The 14,210-nt window shown below is 42.1% G+C and overlaps 1 protein-coding gene and 2 pseudogenes across 3 annotated transcripts in view; 2 read left to right on the top strand and 1 right to left on the bottom strand.

Moving 5' to 3' along the window:
- DIP2B (disco interacting protein 2 homolog B) overlaps positions 1–14,210 on the bottom strand; it is a 269,995-nt gene that overhangs the window by 227,617 nt on the left and 28,168 nt on the right. The window lies entirely within an intron of this gene.
- LOC105709426 (large ribosomal subunit protein eL39-like) lies at positions 1,137–1,301 on the top strand (annotated as a pseudogene).
- Positions 6,515–7,915, top strand: LOC105709422 (protein LSM14 homolog A-like; annotated as a pseudogene).

The following is a 14,210-nucleotide window of genomic DNA, read 5'->3' as shown; positions in this document are numbered from 1 at the left end:
CTCGATCTTCCAACCTTGTGATCAGCCCACCTCGGGCTAATGCTGGGATTACAAGTGTGAGTCACAGTGCTTGGCCCAAAGTGTTATCTTGAGCACAGGGGTTCAAGAGCAGCCTGGGCAACATGGCAACACACTGTCTGTAAAAAAAAATTTTTTTAACTAGCCAGGCGTGGTAGCACATGCCTGTAGCCCCAGCTACTCAGGAGGCAGGGGTGAGCTCATCACTTGAGCCCAAGAGGTCAAGGCTGTAGTGAGCTATGATGACACCACTGCACTCTAGGCTGGATGATAAAGGAAGATGGGGGAGGGGAGGGGAGAGGAGGGGAGAAAACTGACAGCACCAAGTATTGGTAAGTACAGGAAGAAATGGACCACTCATACATTGCCAAAAGGGCTGTAAATTAGTATAAACACTTCGGAAAACTGCTTGGTAATACTACTGAAGCCAAACATATGCATACCCTAAGACCAAACAATTCTACTATTCGTAGTTATATCTAAAATATGGGCACCAAAAAACACATACAAAACATTCACAAAAGTCGAAACTGGAAACAAACCAAATGGTCACCAACAATAGAATAAATATGGTATAGTCATACAATTAAATACTGTGCAAAATGAAAACTAATTAGCTATTGCTTTAAGTAACAGCACAGATGAAACTCACAGCTACAACGTTGAACCAACAACAGATACCAGACAAGAAAGAGAACATAACTATGACTCCATTTACATGAAATTCAAAAACAGGCAAAACCAATCAATGACAAGTAAGACAAAGACAAGTTTACTTCGAGGGAGATAACAATTAGGAATGAGCATGACTTCTGGATGTTGGCAATGTTCTCTTTCTTGAGCCAGATGGTAGTTTCACAGGTGTGTTCACTTTGTAAAAATTCACTATAAATTCACTAAGCTACACATTTGCTGTTTAGACTTTTGTAAGTTATACTTTAAAATGTTTATTATAGACAAATCGAAAGCTATCTATATGTCCAACCGTAGGTGAACATTCAAATATTATGAATATGCAATAGAACATTACTTAGTCTGTTTTTAAATAATGAAATAGAAAATGTTCGCTCTCCTCCTTTCTCCGCCATCGTGGTGTGTGCTTTACTCCGTTTCTCACCATGTCTTCTCACAAGACCTTCAGGATTAAGTGATTCCTGGCCAAGAAACAAAAGCAAAATCGCCCCATTCCCCAGTGGATTCGGATGAAAACTGGTAATAAAATCAGGTACAACTCCAAAAGGAGACATTGGAGAAGAACCAAGCTGGGTCTATAAGAAATTACGCATTCGATGGCACACATATTTATGCTGTCTCTCTGGATCTGTTATGAAGGCATTAATTAGTACAACCCACAGTGCTTTCATTATTCATGTTAAAAAAAAAAAAAAAAAGAAGGCTTTGGTTGCCTGGGTTCAGTAATAAATATGTGAGACCTTTCACTTCTAAAAAAAAAAAAGAAAATGTTCAAAACAGATTTTTTAAGTTGATAGAAATGAATTTACTGATAATCTTTTTTTCTTGATAGACATGAATTTAGTAATAATCAGGTTTTCTTTTTTTTTTTCTTTTTGGGACAAAGTCTTACTCTGTCCCCAAGGCTGAAGTACTGTGGTGAGATCACAGCTCACTCCACCCTCAACCTCCTAGGTTCCAGCGATCTTCCTACCTCAGCCTCCCAGGTGGGTGGAACTACAGGCACGTGCCAACACATCTGGTTGATTTTTTTTTTTTTTTTTTTTTTTTGTAGAGGCAGCATCTTGCCATGTTGCCCAGGCTGGTCTTGAACTCCTGGGTCCAAGCAATCCTCCCAAAGTGCCGGGATTATAAGCACGAACTACCATGCCTAGCCTACTGCAGCTTTTTTTTTTTTTTCCTTTTTGAGACAGAGTTTCACTGTGTCACCCAGGCTGGAGTGCAATGGTGCAATCTCGGCTCACTGCAACCTCCACCTCCCAGGTTCAAGTGATTCTCCTGCCTCAGCCTCCCGAGTAGCTGGGATTACAGGCTAATTTTTGTATTTTTGGTAGAGATGAGGTTTCGCCATGTTGGTCAGGCTGGTCTCGAACTCCTGATCTCAGGTGATCCACTCACCTTGGCCTCCCAAAGTGCTGGGATTATAGGCGTGAGCCACTGCACCCAGCCAACTCCAGCTTTTTAAAAAATAATAATGTTTTTTAAATAGAGATGGGGGTCTCACTATGTTGACCAGGCTGGTCTCAAACTCCTGGCTCAAGTGATTCTCCCATCTTGGCTTCCCAAAGTGCTATTTACAGTCCTAAGACACCACACCTGGGACTACCCAGCTTTTTTGTTGTTTTTTTTTTTCCATCTCAAAAATAATTTGAGTTATACTCCAGCTTTTAAGAAAGTTATCTAAATAGAAAAGTGACTGCAAGGAAATTTACTTAAATACTATTAGGATTAAGGAAATGTTCATTTTCTTCTTTAGTTTCCTTTTTTTTTTTTTGAGGCTAAGTCTCACTCTGTCACCCAAGCTGGAGCTCGTTTGTGTAATCTCAGCTCACCGCGATCTCTGCCTCTCTGGCTCAAGTGACTGTCCTGCCTCAGCCTCCTGAGTAGCTGGGATTACATGTGTGTGCTATCATACCCGGATGATTTTTGTATTTTTAGTAGAGGCAGGGTTTCATCATGTTGGCCAGGTTGGTCTCGAACTTCTGGTCTCAAGTGATCCTCACACCTTGGCCTCCGAAAGTGCTGGGATTACAGGCACGAGCCACCATGCCTGGCCCCACATGTGCTATTTGTATAATGAGGGAAAAGCTATTTTTAAAACATTAGCAGCTTGCCAAAAGACACTAAAATTGTCTCTTAACTTTAATTAATTTACCCATGACTCTATCTTGGTGGAGGACGTGTATGTAGCATTGACACCTCTGGGCCAGACATGGTGGCTCACACCTATAATCCCATCACTTTGGGAAGCTGAGGCAGGTGAATTGCTTGAGCCCAAGAGTTAAAGACCAGCCTAGGCAATGTGGTTAAACTTCATCTTTACAAATAAAAAAATAAAAAGACCAAAAAAAATTAGCCAGGCATGTAGTGCACACCTGTAATCCCAGCTACTTAGGAGGCTGAGGTGGGAGGATGGCTTGAGGTTAGGAGGCAGAGGTTGCAGTGAACCAAGACTGTGCCACTGCACTCCAGCCTGGGCAATAGAGTGAGATCCTGTCTAAGAAAGAAAAAAAAGAAGGCTGGGCACATTGGCTTACGCCTGTAATCCCAGCACTTTGGGAAGCCAAGGCAGGTGGATCATAAAGCCGAGAGATCGAGACCACCCTGGCCAACATGGTGAAACCCTGTCTCTACCAAAAATACAAAAATTAGCTGGGTATGCTCAGGAGGCTGCAGGAGAATCACTTGAACCAGGGAGTCGGAGGTTGCAGTGAGTGGAGATTGCACCATTGCACTCCAGCCTTGGCGACAGTGGGAGACTCAGAGAAAGAAAGAAAGAAAAGAAGGGAGGGAGGGAAGGAACGAACGAACGAACGAACGAAGGAAGGAAAGAAGGGATACGAAACGAAACGAAATGAAACGAAACCTCTGGCCGAGAGTGGTGGCTCATGCCTGTAATCCCAGCAATTTGGAAGGCTAAGGTGGGCGGATCATGAGGTAAAGAGATCAAAACCATCCCGGTCGAAAATGGTGAAACCCCATCTCTATTAAAAATGCAAAAAAAATTAGCTGGGCGTGGTGGTGTGCACCTGTAGTCCCAGCTACTTGGGAGGCTGAGGCAAGAGAATCACTTGAACCCGGAAGGCGGAGGTTGCGGTGAGCTGAGATCGTGCCACCCCACTTCAGCCTGGGCGACAGAGTGAGACTCCATCTCAAAAAAAAAAAAAAAAAAAAAAAAAAAAAAAAAAAAACTCTGAACCAGAAACAACACAAGAAACAGCTAGAAATTTGTTTTAGTTATTGTGTCATATTCTTTGTATGGCCAAAACGAGAAAAAGTGTAATCATAAGTCCGATTAAAGCTTTGCAATTGTTCTAGCACCTGTTCAATTTTGCTGATGAACACACATATGACATACTAAAATCCAGACAGGATTTAACAAGTGAGGTATATCAAACACAGGCCCTCTTGTTGTCAAGGTTTCTAGGTGTGGTTGCAGCTCAAGCATAGTAAGAACATTTATATCTGAGTCAGTCACCCACTCGCCTGTCTGTGCTTCTCCCTCCACATCAGACATGGGCGTGAATGTAATACTCTATACAGCACAGGTCTGAGTAAAACCGAGTAGATTTCAGGAGAGAGATGACTCAAGAATATCAAATCTTTTCACTCTATGAGAGAAAATGAAGAGAGGAAAAACTACTACAAAAATATGCATCAACAAAAATGAAAAAATTTTTGAATATATTTATGAATTCCAAGACAATTGCAGTCCTTCCCATTGTCTTTATGAGATTTTTAAATTTTCTTTTTTCTTTTTTTTTTTTTTTGAGACAGTCTCTGTCACCAACACTGAAGTGCAGTGGCACATTCTCAGCTCACTGCAACCTCCGCCTCCCAAGTTTAAGCAATTCTCGTGCCTCAGCCTCCCAAATAGCTGGGATTACAGGCATGCACCATCATGCCTGGCTAATTTTTGTATTTTTATATAGACTGGGTTTTCCCATGTTGGCCAGACTGGTCTCCAATTCCTGGCCTCAAGTGATCCACCCACCTCAGTCTCCCAAAATGTTGGGATTACAGGTGTGAGCCACTGCGCCCGACCTCTTTATATTTTCTAGTTGGCATTAATAGTGTGTGTGTTAGTTTGGCAGGGCATGGTGGCTCATGCCTATAATCCCAGCACTTTGGGAGGCGGCAAGGCGGGCAGATCACCTGAGGTTTGGAGTTCGAGACCAGCCTGACCAACATGGAGAAACCCTGTCTCCACTAAAAATACAAAATTAGCTGGGCATGGTGGCATACGCCTGTAATCCCAGCTACTCGTGAGGCTGAGGCAGGAGAATAGCTTAAACCCGGGAGGTGGAGGTGCGGTGACCCGGGACTGCACCATTGCACTCCAGCCTGGGCAACAAGAATGAAACTCCATCTTAAAAAAAAAAAAAATAGCATGTGTGTTACTTTCTTTCATATACTACGGGTTAGCAGAAGAAATTAGATTCCAAAAAGTTCCAAATTTAGAATGGTGTCAGACATTTGGCAATCATACATATCCCTAAGTTTACAGAATTTTGGAGAAAATCTAGTCTAAAATTCAAGGGAATAAGAAATGCTACAGTAAGCCACAATGCAGGATTAAATATGTTCTATCTTAGTCTATCTTTCTCTTAGTCTATCTTTCTCTATTCTCCCTACAGAAGTTGTGACCATGAATTTTTTTTTTAAAACATTCCTTCCAACCATAAGAACATCAGTTCTGCTCGTACTGCATTGATGCAAATTTCAAACACAAATTACAACCACTACTAACATTCTAAATACTTTTAGGGTTTTGTTTTGTTTTGGGAGATGGAGTCTTGCTATGTGGCCCAGCCTGGACTCAAACACGTGGGCTCAATTGCCTTAGCCTCCCCAGTAGCTGGGATTACCAGAGGGTACCACCACACCCAGCTTCTTTAAGGGGTTTTGCCTCTTATTCAAACCAAGTATACATGGATGCGTTTCGCCTACTAACTTGTCTTAAAAATAGTAACAAAAATACTGAATAAAATATTTTTCTCCATTTTTTTTTTTCTCCAGACTCTCTAAATTTTGGGAGGAAAGGGGCTAATCAATAAATAAGAGCATTACATTCTGCATGGGAAAAACTAATATTCCTCTACAATATACTTACAAATATTTTTAAATCAGCCAGGACCAAAATATACCCTAAGTCTTAAAGGCTTTCCAATAGTATACAGAAGAATCATGAGTATTTTGTTTGGTGAAATATGAAAAGGAGATGATACAGGAAATGAAGTGCTCATCTTTTAGGAGTTAATGTGAACACTAAGAGGGTTGCTGCATCAACCTCAATTTTTACTTTCTAATCTCCTGAGCCATACATAAGTCTGACCTACTATCATGAAACTTTCTTCATCCACCCCAACCCTGAAACTTGACTTTCCTGAACTAGAACCGGCATCATGGCCAAATTTTTCTCACATTTGTATAGTACGTGTTGCAGCATACAAGTGACAAGTGACACAGACATCTGGGATCCCTCCAAAACCCAAAGTGTAGCCTCTTTCATAAACCCAACTGAGGAAAACTGCTTACAGTTTCTCATGTTTAAGCAAGTTCCATTATCCAAATTTAATTGCCAAGTAAAATGGTGATCTGATGGTAATCATCAGAAAATTCCTACCAACTTGAAGTCTCGCGAGGGCACGGCCTTGCTCTCCCAGCATGACCCCACTCCTAGCGTCACAGCCATGTTGGGTCTGAGGTTGCTGCTGTAGGCACCCACGAAGCGAGTGGGCGTGCTGAATAGGCAACAGCAGCAGGAACTGCCTCTCTGCGACCAGAGCTGCGCAGCAGCGCCATGAGCCGGGGCACCCCTTACATCGGCCTCGTCTCCAAGGCGAAAACCCACTATGAGGGCATCCTCTACATCATCGACACTGAGAACACTGAGAACTCCACCGCAGCCCTTGCCAAAGTTCAATCCTTTGGTACAGAAGACAGACAATGTCCAATATCACCTCGAGATGAAGTTTTTGTATACATTATATTCTGTGGGAGTGACATTAAAGACCTCACCGTTTGTGAGCCACCAAAACCAGTGTTTTTTGCCTTAAGTCCCAGCTATAGTTCAGTCCTCACTAGGCTCATCAACTTCTTCATCCCAATCCGTGGGTTCTTTTGGGCCTTTCCGCAGGATGCCCATCAACAGTTCAGTCTAAGTTCCTTAGTCGGGCAGCAGCTTGGTGCTGCTGGTGTTTCCAGAAGCTCTTTGACATCCTTTGAACCAGAAATATCAAATAGTGGTATCTTACCCTAAAGTCGTGCGGTTGGTTCTGCCTCTACACAGGATGCAAGATGTCTAAAAACACAGTTACCTCAAGGTTGTTCAAGCCCTCAGACCCTTTGAGAAAAAGCCCAACTACGGAACAAGCAGTGTAGACCTCCTTGGCCCACTTACCTGTTCCAGCACCTGTTGGAAGAAGGAGTCTTTTATCAACCAGGCCTTTGCCATCCACTAGCCAAAAAAGAATAGAGAATCAAGAGCACAGGCGAGCTGAAGTACACAAAGTTTCAAGGCCAGAAAATGAGCAACTCAGAAATGATAGCAAGAGACAAGCAGTTCCAGGTGCTCCTTCAGCTCCAAAGAGAGGGCAGGGGGTCGTCGGGGTGGCAGGAGAAGATTTGGTATTCAGCAAGACGGGCCAACAAAATTTGAGAAAGACTTTGAAAGTGTAAATGTGTAAATGTGTAAATGTTTAATGAACAATTCAACAAGGAAGAGACCGACAAGAGTTTCATAATAAACTTAAATTAAAAGAAGATAAACTTGAGAAACAGGAGAAACCTATAAATGGTGAAGATAAAGGAGACTCAGGAGTTGACACCCAAAACAGTGAAGGAAATGCTGATGAAGAAAATCCTTTTGGACCTAATTGCTATTATGACAAAACTAAATCATTCTTTGATAATATTTCTTGTGAGGACAATAGAGAATGGAGATCAACTTGGGCTGAAGGAGATTGAATTCTGAAACATTTGGAATCCCACTTTGTCCAAACCGTGGCCACGGGGGACACAGGGAAAGAGGAGGTCTTGGTTTCTGTGGTGGCAGAGGGCGTGGTGGTGGCAGAGGTGGTACCTTCACCACCCCTCAAAGATTTCACGGTGGATTCAGAGGTGGTTGTAGGGGCAGAGTGTACAAATGTTGAATACAGAAAGGACAAATAAGTTACTGCATAGCCTACAAACAAGTCTCTGAAAACAGGTGAATTTTTAGCTCTTCGTGGTCCTGAATAAAATCTAAATTCATATTACTTAGATTTAGAGAAACTTGTAAAACTAAATAATATATTATTTGGGATTATACAAGGCACAAAACAAAACTAGAGAATTAACAAAATTCAGCATGATAGTTATATCTAAGGGTGAGGGAAGAGTAATAGGAGAAGCCAACAGGGACTTCAGAGGTATTTTAAGCTTTTAGTTAAACTAGATTGTGGACTACCAGTGTTCAATCTATTACTCTTCTTTAAACTGTGCAAACATTTTTTTTTCTTATCGCCCAGGCTGGAGTGCAATGGCATGGTCTCGGCTCACTTCAGCCTCCGCCTCCTGGATTCAGGCGATTCTCCTGCCTCAGTCTCCTGAATAGCTGGGATTACACGCCCAGCTAATTTTTGTGTTTTTAGTACAGATGGGGTTTCACTATGTTGGCCAGGCTGGTCTTAAACTCCTGATCTCAGGTGATCCACCCGCCTCGGTTTCCCAAAGTGCTGGGATTACACTGCACCCAGCCTGTGCATATACTTTATATATACTCTTGTGATATTCTGTAAGAAAAATTTAAATACCTATTAAGACCCATAGAACAACAGCAGAATACCACACCAATTACTCAATAGCCTAGTCATTCACATTAACTGTAAATAACCACAAATTATACGACATTGGGAAACCCAATATAACATAAAAAATAGGCCAAGATGGATTGCTAGAATTTTTCCTTAAGGAAATATGAGATAGTTCAGGAATTAGAAGAGAATTTTTTAAAAAAATCTACTTGGCATACTCAGATTCAAGAGGATATCTTGTTGATCAAAATCAAGAATAAAGTGTGGGCCGGGCACGGTGGCTCATACCTGTAATTCCAGTACTTTGAGAGGCCACGGCAGGTGAATTGCTTGAGCCCAGGAGTTCGGGACCAGCCTGAGCAATATGGCGAAACACTCTCTCTACTAAAAATACAAAATTTGGCATGAGCCTGCAGTCCCAGCTACTCGTGAAGATCACTTGTGCTTGGAAGATAGGGGTAAGGCTGCAGTGAGCTGTGATTGTGCCACTGTATTCCACCCTGGGCAATAGAGCAAAATCCTGTCTCAAAAAAATACATAATAAAGTGTGGTTTAAAAAGAGCATATACAAACACAAAAGAGATTAAAACACAATACAGGGAAGGGAAGAAACAATAAAAATCTCCTGAATTGTCAACAAAGACAGATTGAGTCTACCTAGAGCCAAACAGGATGAAAGAGAAAAAACACATGCCTAGACACATCCTAATTAATTTCAGAACTCTAAAGACAAAAAGCAACCTTAAAAGCTTCCAGAGTATTAAAATAGGCTACATTGAAATGACAATCAAATGAGAGACAAAGACATTTTTTTTTCTTTAAAAAAAATTTTTTTTTTTTTTTTTTTTTTTGAGATGGAGTCTCGCTCTTGTTACCCAGTCTGGAGTGCAATGGCGCGATCTCGGCTCACCGCAACCTCCGCCTCCTGGGTTCAAGCAATTCTCCTGCCTCAGCCTCCTAAGTAGCTGGGATTACAGGCATGCACCACCATGCCCAGCTAATTTTTTGTATTTTTAGTAGAGACGGAGTTTCACCATGTTGACCAGGATGGTCTCGATCTCTTGACCTCGTGATCCACCCGCCTCGGCCTCCCAAAGTGCTGGGATTACAGGCGTGAGCCACCGCGCCTGGCCCTAAAAATTTTTTATAAAAAATTTGAGACAGAGTTTCACGCTTGTTACCCAGGCTGGAGTGCAGTGGCGCAATCTCGGCTCACCGCAACATCTGCCTCCTGGGTTCAAGCGATTCTCCTGCCTCAGCCTCCTGAGTAGCTGGGACTACAGGAGTGTGTCGCCACCATGCCCAGCTAATTTTTGTATTTTTAGTAGAGACGGGGTTTCACTATGTTGACCAGGATGGTCTCGATCTCTTGACCTCGTGATCCACCCACCTTGGGCTCCCAAAGTGCTGGGATTACAGGCGTGAGACACCATGCCTGGCTACAAAGACGTTTTTGAAAGGCAAGAACTTAAAGCTCAACATTCATGCATCCCATGTTAAAAACAGCAACTATTCCAAGTTTTTAAAAAATACGAGAAAAATTACAATTTGAAAGTATGAAAAACAATAGCAGTTGAGTAAGACCTAGAAGGAGTGTAGAAAGCTGAAAAGAAATTAAGAGGATTCACTAGATTCTGATGTTTGGGCCATTGTAGAAAGTACAAAGTTCCTCTTCAAAATTTCCCTTCTTGTTAAAGAATGATAATAATAAATGTTAGAAATAACGGTTTGTTTTAAAGACTAACTTTCTTCAAAACCTTCTTGCTTTTTGCTAATAACTCTTTGTTAAGTCCTATCCTATGTAGCTGTTAGACATGCTCACAGGCATGTAGCACATTCTGTGTCCTTGTACTTTAACCAACATATTTGTGCTGGACATGCTCACAGGCATGTCCCAGCTTGCAGCCTATGCTCCTTCCTTATTTGGACTTCTTCTTCTTTGTTCTCCATTGCCTTTACGTATTTAGAAAAGTTTTAAGTTACTAGCCAATCGGGTTCAGTTTTAGATTATGAGGTCCGGCTCCAACCAATGGAGATCAGACACAGCAGTAAGAACTCAATGCATAAGGAATAAATATGCCTGCCTTTGCTTTTGTTTATTGTATTCTCGTGGCAAGACTGCTGGTGAGTTGTACTCTTTCTGCAGAAAGTAAAATTGCCTTGCTGAGAGAACTTTTTGTCTGAATGTTAATTTTTCCTTGCAGTACCAAGGAACAAGCATTTGACTTATAAACAGTCATTCTCTCTGAAGAGGCAGTTTGGTGATAAAATATTATGTTTCCTTTTCCCAGTATTCAATAGCACTGCTAGATTGCAAAGTAAGTAATAGTTACTTAATAATATTGCAAAAACTGTATTTGTGGAATATATTAAAGCTTAATTTGTACATATAGTATGAAGACTAATTTTTGTTATACAAAAGAGAATATAAACATTATTTACTTTGATAATAGAAAAACAGTAATATTACTACCAAAAAAGGAAGAAAAGAGTAAAAGAAATGGGTACATTTCTCATGGTTCACAGAAGGGAATCGAGAGACACTACTGACCGCAACATACTACTACTGAAAGTTACGCTATTAACTACCAGAACTATAAGATGGACTTTTTTTTTTTTTTTTTTTTTTGGTGAAACAGTCTCGTTCTGTCACGCAGGCTGGAGTGCAATGGCACAATCTCAGCTTACTGCAACAGGTTCAAGTAATTTTCCTGCCTCAGCCTCCCAAGAAGCTGGGACTGCAGGTGCACACCACCACACCCAGCTAATTTTTTTTGTATTTTAGTGGAGACGATGTTTCACTGTGTTGCCCAAGCTGGTCGCGAACTCCTGAGCTCAGGTAATCCACCTGCCTCAGCCTCCCAAAGTGCTGGGATTACAGGCATGAGCCACTATGCCCAGCCCAAAACAGACTTTAAAAAGTGGTTACATTTTGGGAAGTGGGACTGCACACAAAGGTAGGGTAGGGCTATTTTCCATTTCATACTTCTGTGTCCACTTCAAATTCATGCTAACTGCCGGCACTGCTTTTATTGTTTCATTACTTCCTCTCATACTCCCCAATGGCCAATGCTCTCATTCTCTTCACATTTCTCAAACCCTTATGTTTCCACATTTCTGAAGAAACTTTTCCCTTTATCCCCACACCACCTCCCTCTGAAGTGGAATTTTTCACTCAACCTCTTCTTCCTATTAGAAAAGGAGAGAACAGGCCGGGCGCGGTGGCTCACGCCTGTAATCCCAACACTTTGGGAGGCCGAGGCGGGTGGATCACGAGGTCAAGAGATCGAGACCATCCTGGTCAACATGGTGAAACCCCGTCTCTACTAAAAATACAAAAAATTAGCTGGGCATGGTGGCATGTGCCTGTAATCCCAGCTACTCAGGAGGCTGAGGCAGGAGAATTGCCTGAACCCAGGAGGCGGAGGTTGCGGTGAGCCGAGATCGCGCCATTGCACTCCAGCCTGGGTAACAAGAGCAAAACTCCATCTCAAAAAAAACAAAAAAAAGAAAAAGAAAAGGAGAGAACAGCAGCCCCGCCTTCCTGCTCTCTAGCAGCTCACCTCTTCCAAATATCCAGAGATCTAACCTATGCCCAGCTCTCCCCAGCCAACATAAGCTTTTCTTTCCTCTGTTTCTTTCCCCTAGGCCTATGAAGATTCCTCAGTATCCTCTAATATTAAGTAATAGTAAAGTAAAATAAATAAGTACTCTTTTGAATCCACCCTTGTTCTTTCATTCTCTTTTCTCCAACTTCAACATGAGAAGCCTACACTCATTATTTCTAGGTCCTCATTCCCGTTTTCAATCTAGCCTCTGATTCAGCCACAGGACCGAAACTGACAAATCCAATCCTTTGTATTCTCTCACTGAATTCTCCTAACCTCTCTAGAGGTTTAACATTGAGTATCTGTCTCCACAAAAGCACCATACTACCCACCCCGGTCCACCTCCTACTTCCGTGACTGATCAACCCCCTGGCATTTTGGATGACTCTTCTTTCTTTTCTAGCTTCCTAAACAGAGGCATTCCTCATTAGCTTCATTTTTTACTTTCCTTTTCAAAGATCTGATTCATCTGATGAATCACATGAAGATGATGCCCAAATCCTTCAACAGCTCCAGGATATAATTCACCACTTCTAACTGCCTATTGAACAGCCACTCAAATGTCCTGCCAATGCCATTTGTTGCCTGGGATGATATTGCCATAGACTCCAACATGTCCAAAATTAAACTGTTCACCCCAAACCAGAATCTCAGGTGTTTGTATACAACACACTGTCACTCTCTTGGTCACTCAAAACTCAAAATCTGGGCCATCTTTAACTCAATTCCTACCTATTCCCTCACATCTTACTGTCTTTCCTTCCCTCAATATTTTACAATAGGGAAAGTAAAAATGAGTAAGACATGGTTTCTAGCCTCTGGGAAGAATTAAGAGAAGTGTAAACAAACAATTATAAAGCAATCTGGTCAGCACGGTGGCTCTAGCCTATAATCCCAGCACTTTGGGAAGCCAAGGCAGGTGGATTGCTTGAGCTCAGGAATTCAAGACAAGCCTGGGAAACAAAGTGAGACCCTGTCTCTACAAAAAGATAGAAAAAAATATATTTTAAAATAATAATAAATAAGCAATCTGGTAAGTGTTACAAAAGAAAAAATGCACAGGATAATGAGATTGAGGGTAGGGGACAAAGGAGAAAGGAGATTAGGAGAAGGATTCAACAGGCTGCAAAGTGTCAGTTAGAACTAAAATCCTGTCCCCTAACCCTCAATAGGCCAAAACAACAGCACACACTCTGAATAACTAAGTATATGCCTTGCATCAAGACAATTCAACATTTAAGAAAACACAATTATTGTGGCTCACGCCTGTAATCCCAGCACTTTGGGAGGCCAAGGCAGGTGGATCACTTGAGGTCAGAAGTTCAAGACCAACCTGGCCAACATGGTGAAAATCCATCTCTACCAAAAAATACAAAAATTAGCTAGGCATGGTGGTGCACACCTGTGTCCCAGCTACTCAAGAGGCTGAGGTGGAAGAATCACCTGAACCTGGGAGGCGGAGGTTGCAGTGAGCCAAGATCACACCACTGCACTTGAGCCTGAGCAACAGCATGAGACCCCACCTCACAAAAAAATTATTATTTGTCAATAAAATTTTAAGAAGAAAATTCAACATGTAACTTTTGAGTGACTGAGTATAAATTAGGGAATGATGGTTCTCACTATACATGGATTGATTTTTTTCTTCTTTCTTAAAGGGATAAATCTCACTCTGTTGCCCAGGCTGTGGCATGATCACAGCTCACCACTGTGATCACTGCAGCCTTCCTCCTAAACTCAAGCAACCCTCCCGAGTTGCTGGGACTGCAGGCTCATGCCACCATGCCTGGCTTATGTATGTATGTATTTAGTAGAAACAAGGTCTCACTTTGTTGCCTGGAATGCTCAAATTCCTAGGCTCAGCCGGGCACGATGGCTCACGTCCGTTATCCCAGCACTTTGGGAGGCTGAGGCAGGTGGATCACTTGAAGTCAGGAGTTCAAGACCAGCCTGGCCCATATAGTGAAACCCCATCTCTACTAAAACAAAATACAAAAATTAGCCGGGCATGGTGGTGGGTGCCTGTAATCCCAGCTACTCGGGAGGCCAAGGCAGGAGAATCACTTGAACCTGGGAGGCAGAGGTTACAGTGAGC

The sequence above is a fragment of the Aotus nancymaae genome, unplaced genomic scaffold, assembly GCF_030222135.1.
Source record: "Aotus nancymaae isolate 86718 unplaced genomic scaffold, 86718_ANA_hifiasm-v0.15.2.pri h1tg000016l, whole genome shotgun sequence".
NCBI classification, from domain to species: Eukaryota; Metazoa; Chordata; class Mammalia; order Primates; family Aotidae; genus Aotus; species Aotus nancymaae.
Note: the sequence above shows the minus strand (reverse complement) of the source record. Positions and strands in the feature narration are given on the sequence as shown.